Raw genomic sequence first — 9631 nt, 5'->3', positions numbered from 1 at the left:
AATACTTGGAGAATTTTTCGAATTTATATTTGAAAAATCTCTTTTCAACGAGCCACAAATCCATGAATTATTGCGGTTGTTTTGTTGTTTTTGTAAAACTTAATTAATTTCCACAACTATATGAAATTTATTAAGTGATTTTTCTACGCAATTCTTCGAATAAAAACGTTATTTTAAAAAGTTACTTAATAACTGTATACAACTCGACGTAATTACAGTCGAACCTCGATTTAGCGCCATCGCTCGCTTCCGCTAAATCGAGGGAACACGTAACAATAAGAATTATGCCAAACACGTGCGCTTGATAATCGCGTAACAATGGCCTTTTGTGACGAAAAATCGTACTTTTAATGCATTATTTGTTTAATATTTGTAAATCCGTTGGCTCGATACGAGGGTAGCGCTACGTAGAAGGGCGTTATATAGAGGCTTGGATTATTAGGAATAAAATACAAGCAGGAATTTCTGGAAACAGTAAATACAGTAAACACGTGATGTGATAAAATAATGTGGAAGGGCCGCCAACCTTTCGAGTGTAGAGCCACTGATAGTAAATGATAGGGGACACGGGCAAATTTGAATTAGGAGGTCCCGTGTATAGTTGTTTTCTTATAAACTCCACCTGTATTAGTGCATAAATACATATTTTTAAACTACAACAGCTGTACTTTATACAGTAAATTATTGTTTTTGGTAGCAATTTTCTAGAAGGGCCCTTGTTTTACGAGAACTTATTTGATATTAGCGATTATAAGAGGAATGTTGTCCTTGGTGGGACCACGATGTTTCATCCAGTCAATTTTCCTTCTTTGCAGCTAACCTCAGATGACATCGCGACACGTAACTTAGCAACAGGCTGACGATTCCAGTGACATGGCACGTCTTGTAATTTAAGCTGTCTAACATTAAGAGGATGTCAGACATGGGACATTAAGAATATAGGCTGACTTTCGCATCCGTTAGTTGCATAAACAACAGTCCAATTATGACTGATAATACTGCAATTTAGTCGTTAAACGTTTAGTTGTCTTGTAAAATACGTTCCCGTCTCGCCATTTTTGCATTACTTCAATTTAATTATTTAACAAATTATTATTAAATTGAAGAATATTAAGCATTCGACGAAATTGAACTGCAAGACAATAGGCTGTTTAATGCTGACGACTTAAAGATTATCTCAAGTTTTGAAGTCGTCTATTTTTAAAGAATAAAGTAAAATAAGAGTTTATTTTCGTATTATTAATTATTATAAAGGTTAATTTTCGGGGTAGAATTGAGTTTCATTGCAAAAATAAAATTGTACGCGCTAATAAGGGGTAAAATCTGCATTAAGTGATACGACACGTGACTTCCTCTATCTCCCCCACCTCCTCGAATTTAGCCACTAAAATTTAGTAGAATCAATCCCCCTAACACACGAAACTCCCTACAAAATTTCAGCAATTTTTGACTAAATGCAAACGAGTTATTAAGCTTTAAAGTGGACGAACAAAGTCCCCCCACACACAAACACACACAAGCACGCGCGCAATACAGAAAAATCCCCAAATATTTTTGCATTTCTCAACGTTTCGAGGAGTCCAAAAACGTAAAAATATTGGGGGGATTCGTCGCATACTTCCCCGTGTTATACGTAATATCCGGGAACGTAATATAGAAGTATAACTGTAGAATTTTGGATGCCAATTGTATTCACCAGGGAAACTTTGAAGTAGGATCGTAATGCCTTTAAAAGGTTTCAGGATAATGCCATATACGACAATGGCTTAACGTATTATCTTGATGGATTTTGATTAAAGATAGCTAATGATGTTGTTACCCGTTAATTATGCAAACCGTTCTTTATGCAAATGGAGAATTCCTATTTCGATTTATTATTATTATTATTATTTTTTCATTTATTAATAAAATATATATTTTTTTTAAGGTTGTGCTAAATGGGTGAACTGTCGAACCTACTGTAATGAAACCAATAAGTCACAGACAATCGGTGACGAGTTCCTGCAAAATGTCACTTCTTGTAACAAGACCATTAAACGTTAGAAGATAACGCTAACTCACTGCAATGATCGACGATTTAACTCTTTTAAGATTTTCACTTGGACCGTTGGTCATATGACCTCTCCCTCGTCACACATTTTGTCAAAAAATTACTTGAACAAACTCCATTTATATAACTTTAACACAACTTCCCCCCTATCAATTCTTTTTCTTAATTACTAATTACTATTATAAATTCTCTTTTTTATTATTTAAACAATGGATAATACGGTAAAGATTCGATTTAACGCCACTTATGTAACTGGCGCTAAATCGAAGTACCTTCGGTTTAGCGCCAAACTCGATTTAGTGCCAATTACACAAGAGAATTTTAATTATTTTATTGTGATAAAAGTCGGGTTTATAGCGTTAAAAAGGCGCTATATCGGGGTTGGATTGTAGTAAACTTCTTATACATTTACCGTTATATTTTAAATTAATTTATAGAGTTATTACCCTTATAAAATGATTAAATATATTAATCTAATAAAGCGTAATTCATTTAAAATGTATCATTTTATGAATTATGTATTCTTATGTTATATAATTTCGAGCTGTTAAATTAGATTTAGTTAATAATAATAAGTTTTAAAAATCAATTAATGCAAAATTTCAGTTAATATTAATTAAATCGACTTCCTGTCATAATGAAATTATTTGCCAATTCTTTCATTTCTGACAATCAAACTTTAATTATTTATTTTAAAATCTTTCAGATTATTGGATGTATTTTTTCAGTGTCCTTAAAGACCCTAAATTAAACAAAATTAGAGCCTTTAAGGGGGATCATATTAGCTCCTGTTACATTCATGACCTAGTCAATAGTCACGTACGTTCTTACATTTTTATCGGTGGCACGTTATAGCTTGGTGGGGCCCAGGCAAATTTGATTAAGGGGGCCCCCTGTACAGTGTTGACTTCATACATTTTTCTTCGAGGGAAATATTTTTTTTTTATAAACGATTGGTTTGGGGCTCTTCGTTGGAGAGGGCCACTGTCGTTTCCCATAGAAAGTCCTCTTGGGATGGAACCCCCTGGCAATATCCAGCTAAACAGAACCTTGAAGTATATTCCTTAACCCTTTGCTTGTCGACCCCCTTTCCAAATTACTATTAATTCTCAGAACATTTTAAAATATTGTATAAGAAGGACGTCAACTCGAACGATCCCTGTTAGTTTATCGACCCCTCCAGATAGATCGATCGACCAATCGGGAGGTGGCTAGCCACCAGTTTGGCTACCCCTTATCTAAATGAACCCATTTAACCAACCAGTGGGTCGCAATCTACCGAATCTAGTGGTAAGATTCTAATTCGGGCCCTACGATAACTGCTGGATCGTAACCTACTAGCAGGGTTGAACTCTTTCCTTTATAAGCCGTCTTCGGGGAGCCAATATTAAATAATTAATACAAGATACATAATATTCTATGTATAAAATCAATAAATATAGAAGTTTTAAAGTTACAAAACCGTTTTTAATGGCCTAAATTTCTGTCCGCGGGCCCTTGTCTATAGATTTGTATATGTTCAGCTTACGGTTACGTAGTACAGGGGTAAATGTAGGTTTGCACGTTGTAATTGGGGCCCCTAATTACGCTTCTGATGACATTATGCATTAATTTTCTAGACGAGGGTGAAGCTTTTAACTACATGACAGTTGAAATTATATAATAAAACCTATTATTAGTAATTTATATCTATAACTTTTGCATAATCATCAATTGAAATAGCAAATTTCTTCTCTCCATTCTGACGTTTATCACGATCAATAATCAAAAGTGTCAAATCTATGGTGACCCGAGAATATACGTTTAGATAAGACAATGACATTTTTGCCCTTTACTTTAATACTATTAGCATACATTAGAAGTTTTATGACTATAATTTAGATGCTTCTTAATCATTTCTTTTCATTAATTAATTATTATTGACATTTATTATTTACTTTACTACAACTTTCTTCTTTAAAATGGTAATGCAAATTACTTATTTACAAGATTTGAAGTTTTTCCTCCCCGCTGTACAGATCTTTGTGTGAGGTGCATCGCGAATAACTGACGAAAAGACTTTGATTACCAGTACAGGTCAATGTTTCTCCTATTATTGATAAGTTAAGTGTTTTTTACACTCATTTACGTAATGAAAACAAGTATTTAAGTTTATTTATTGTCTCTATTTACCTGATAATTCTTTAAAGTACCGAAAAATTGTTATCTGTACACAAAAATACAGGGAAAAACTAATACTTGTTACTCTTTTCTAATCAACCAGTGGATCTCGAGCTACTGCTCGAGATCCACTGGTTGATTAGTAGTAGACGAAGAGTAACTCGTTGATATTAATATATATATATATATGTGTGGGGGGGGCAACATATAAATATCATTCCAACGTGTATCGGCGACATTGCTGCTAATGTTATAAGGGTGTAGCCGAGAAAATAGCTTATGGCTGCATTAGGGTGTGTAAGTTGAGTGGACGTAATGGTAAATGGGGCCCAGTTTACGCTCCAAAGTCGTGAATTTTCATTCCATTGTTGCATTTAATACAATTTTAAATTAGTAATTTGTAATAAAATTATAATACATTACATTGACAATACTTATAGGAATTGTCTTACTTTAAATATTGGTTAAGCGTGTGTAATGTTATATACGTATATTTTTATAACATTTATGTGATAATTCTCAAACAAACCTTACTTTTAAGTCAGTAGATTTTGTATATAAAAATGCGTACACTTTACAATCAAGAAATAATAAAAGAAATGTTTATAATTTTTTTATTATTTAAAAGTATGTATTTTTGATTTAATTTACAAAATAAAACGAGAAAATATTTAAAAAAAATGAATTTATTAAATTTAAAAAACAGAGTGTATGGCCGTATTTTGTTATGTGTCGCCATCTGTTGAGAAAATTCTAAAATGTAAAGAAAATTCTAATATAGTGTTAATGTTAAATTATCTCCCCAAAAAAAGAACAAATGATGCGAAAGAATATGTAAATTGGAACAATTCAAATAGGCCAATGATATAGTCTGTTTCAAATTAAACGGGCTTTGTTATTGGCTCGCTTGTCCAGTTGTGTTAATTTCGTTTTACCAGGCCAGTTGAAGCGCGTATTCTTACGGGTAAAATGACACGAGAAACCGAATTTAATTTAGTTTATATACTGTTAAATCTTCATAATACACTTTGGCATGTACAAAATGACGGCTTCGGGCTAACATTATTGCTAGAACGATTGCGTGAAGAAGCCAAGTTAAATTATTCTATAAACTTGTATAAAATTTGTGAAAAGTTTATAAGTAAACTAAATACTATAATATATGTCAAGACGGACAAAGCAGATAGTTCTTGTGTTGATTTGTCTTATCTCATCAATTGAATCCAATCTTAATGTTCTTCGTGTATTCTTGAAAAGAATAATACAGGGACCGATTCGGGAGATTTGCAGGGCCCAGCTGCATTCCCCTAAATCCGCTCTGCACCCTAAGGCCCTGCATCTTCTGGGGTTTTCCCGAGTAAAGTCGGGTACTTCAGATTTTGTACGTGGCGATCTGCCTAGGGGTGAGCCTCCCGGGAGGGTTTTCTATGAGAAACTGGCCCCTATTTAGGCGAAGAAAACCCAGAAAAACTCCACGTGACTGGCCCATTGGCGAGGCGCGAACCCACGACCACTATGTTCAATAGGTTTATCCACTCGATTTGTGGTGTATGAAACGTGTGATACTTTGTTCGATTTCCGACAGTTGAAGGGTTAACGGATCGCCATACTTTCTATCTGTAATGTATAACAGCCAGGAAAGTAAAATGATTACTTTGTCACTTCGTATATATACTATAATAATTGTAATAACTGAATGTGTAAGTTAGTAACACTACTATTCTACTGTTAATTATGATGAGAGTTAATTGTTCTATCATTGTCCTTCTTCAAGATTTTCTCTTATTGGTTTTATGTTGTTTAGTTGTCTAAAAGTATTGACTGTCTTGTATCCACTGTGTACTAGATCAAAAGAGACAGTCGGATTGGACTAGATTGATGGGATCAGGCAACGCAACACGTAAACCATCTGCCAAGAGGGATGTCTTCCGGGAGGATTTTTTAGAAGAAACAGGCCCCTGTTTACGCGAAGAAGACCCGAAAACTCCTCGTAGCTATTCATCAGGCACGAACCCGCGACTACCACTAAACACTGGTAGTCGTGGATTCATGCCTATGGTTTAGTGGTTATATCAGATCGATGATACTTGATAATTGAAGATAATGTGAAATATACGTTCATGACTTGTGTAAAAGGAAGAATAGTTGAGAATGGCGATGGAATTGATTTCATACTAAGTGAGGACAAGCAAGAAAAGAAATCTAATTTGAAAAAATTGGATATAGAAAATATCCGCTTTCTGTTGGAAAACATGTAAGTACTTGAACATTTTTGAAAAAGGAATGTTAGAAATCTTCAACAAGCTTTAAGGCCACTCTTAGGGCACTAAGAGGGCCTTTTTTATGCCAATTATGAGTTCGGGCGGTTGAATTATGAGGATTGGCATATCCGGAAGGTCCATCTCTCGAAAAACACTTCCTGGAGTTTTTTGACTCATTCCGAATCCGGGAGATCCGGGATCGAATCCAGTCGGCTCCCACCTTAATCGCTCGGCCGTCAGGCTAAACTTTAGTTTTATGAAATCCTTGTTTGATAATTTTCAATAGAAATTGTATGCCTAAGCAGTAGGTTGACACTTTAACCACTCTGGGAGACCCGGAAACCGCGGGGGTCGAAAAACTCTAGCAATTTTTCTCATATACTTCGGGCCCGTCCTTCATTACTCAGCCAACCCCCTTGTGGGCCTGTCCGAATCTACGATAACCGTGGGATTATGGACTAGTTTTCAGAGTTACATGGCATACGTTCTGTAATTTGATATTAAAAATTAGTGAAAATTAGTATTCTTAGAGAAAACGTTATGTTTTTCTAAACACGTGTAAAAAAGTACAGCGCAAATATTACGGGCATATATCATTTATTCTCGTATGTAAACTTACCAAAGTAGCCCTTAAAAATATCCAAATAAATTGCATATGTTTTGTAACCACACTACTAAGAAAATGCAAATAAATCGATTATCTTCTATAAAATATGGCCGAAACAACTATTTATTATGTATGTCACAACTTTGTATGTATGTGTATCGTGTAACTCGACAGACTTCTATAATACGAATACATTTTATCAGACAAGAAACAATAGCTTTTGATCTTCGTTTTAGGCACTACAGTTGGCGCTTAAAAGAATAAATTTTCTGTTTTCGGTAATCATGCGGGTGTCTATGATTTCTTATTTGCTGCATATTGTATAGGCAATGTCTTTATTAGGCTGTAATTTTCAAATTGCAGCCCAATAAACCCACGCGAACCGCGGTGCGAACCCGCGAGTGGATAAAACTCGTGGGTTCGCACCCGATCAATGGACTGGCTATATAGAATTCTCTGGGCTTTCTTCACACGTCTAACATATAAATAGGAGGTAGTTTCCCCGTAGAAGGTTACCTCGGAGGCAACACCTTAGCACGTCATGTGTTAGCACAGAAACTAAATATTTCTTATAATAAAATATATTGATTAGAAAATAGAATTTAGAAATAAAAGACAAAAAAAATTAAAATTAAATTTCTGATTCAATTTATTTAAAAAATTCTTTATAAAAATAGAATTTAATAATATCGATCATGAAAATTATTACACGAGTGCATTTATTACTCGAATTTAATAAATCAATTTATTGTTAAAATAAACAAATATTGCTTTTTTGATTAAATATAAAAAATGATTTTTTATTCTAATATTTACCATAAAATATTCATAAATAATTTTAATATATTAAAAATTAAATACTTGTATTCGATTTGGGGGATGATAATGGTGGTCTGACATCCCATTATATACATCTTCACAGGGCATTTACGTGCACATAACGATTAAATTTTATGTTTACTTATGTTTATCGGATTTCGGTGACGAGTTGGAGCCACCCCCTAAAACATCATTAAAATGTATTGTCATCGGGAAATGTCTCGAAAGTTTCTGTCCTCTATCTTAATTGGTACAGAATCCAAAACACATCTGCCATTAGCACTCTAATATAGTCGGCTTCGTTTCCCATGGTGTCATAACAGAGAAGCGTGGACTGCTACTGCTGCTACTGAAAATACACTGGCAGTGTATTTTCTTGAGCGATAATCCGAGACGACCACCGTATTAAAGTGTGGAGGACAGTTGTTCGGTCTACTGTTAAGTGGCACACTGCTTTCACTGGTCTGGAAAGCCATTTCTTACGACGGTCGGTCATTCCAATACGAGGGGCATCGAAGGCACGGCATTAATACCTTCAGGAAATCCTACATCCTCGTGTGTTGTCTTTGGTGGCACGGCCGCAAACGTCATTTTCTAGCAGATAAAGCTCATCCGCATACAGATAGAATTTCCGAGAATAGCTCTGTCACGTTGCTATATTTCCTTGACCCGCTCGGACTCTCGGTTTGCTGTCTATTTGTGGGACCAGATGGGACGCCAGTTCGGCCGCCTAAGAGTGTGAAAAATCTGGACAACATTTGTGGGAAAATCTGTCGCAGAATAGAATATGGTACCTGTATGCCTCCACGCCCGATTGTATGGCACCAAGTATTCAGGCAAGATACTAAAGATGAAATTGTCCTATTATAATCATTTATTACCATTGCCATTGTGTTCTTACTAATACATTTTCATTCGTTTCTAACGCTGCCTCTTTGTAACGTAGACACTAGTGACCGAGTAGATAAAACCACCGAACGTTGATAGTTGGTCGCGAGTTCGCGCTTCACCAACGAGCCACGTGGAGTTTTTCGGATTTTCTTAACACGCTAACACCTAAATAATGGCCTTCCTTGGCAGATCTACCCCGTGTCTATTGCATCAATCCAATCCAATCCTGGAGATTGTTCGTTGTGTGGTGACTAGATCCGGCTATAGAAACCGCAATCGGTCCTGTAAATTTTCAGGTGGGTAGGGTACCGGATAGGTTGTCCTTCGGTTCCCGATTGACCACGGTACATACATACATCACACGTAACTTTGTATATATATATTTTTATTTATAATTATTTAAAAATTTAGCATACGAAAATCCATTTAATGTATAAGAAATTAAAGAAAAAACAGCGAGTAATCTAAAAGAGATTAAAGAAATATTGGATATTTTAGAAAAAATGAAGAATTAAATAAAAATATTATTATGATAAGATAAAAGTATTTTAAATTTTAATACTTTCAATTGAGTGCAATTAAATAACTTTAAATATTATAAAATGCAAATTTTATTTAAATAACTAAAAATTCTTTCGTTTTCGTTTGATAAAACGAATTTAATTTTAAAATCTTTAATTTCCTCTTTGAAAATTTCATTTTTACGCACGTCGAATGAATCCATTCATATGCAAATCAATTCATTTATAATTAAGTTAATCATACAGATTTGTTAAAATCGATAGTTTTATATGTTAATTAAATGGAGAATTTCTAATTTGACCAAAGAAAATAACTTATCTA

This window comes from Centruroides vittatus, unplaced genomic scaffold (assembly GCF_030686945.1).
Source record: "Centruroides vittatus isolate TY-2023 unplaced genomic scaffold, ASM3068694v2 contig_1381, whole genome shotgun sequence".
Classification (NCBI taxonomy): domain Eukaryota; kingdom Metazoa; phylum Arthropoda; class Arachnida; order Scorpiones; family Buthidae; genus Centruroides; species Centruroides vittatus.
The sequence above is the reverse complement of the archived record's forward strand: the minus strand, read 5'-3'. Positions refer to the sequence as shown.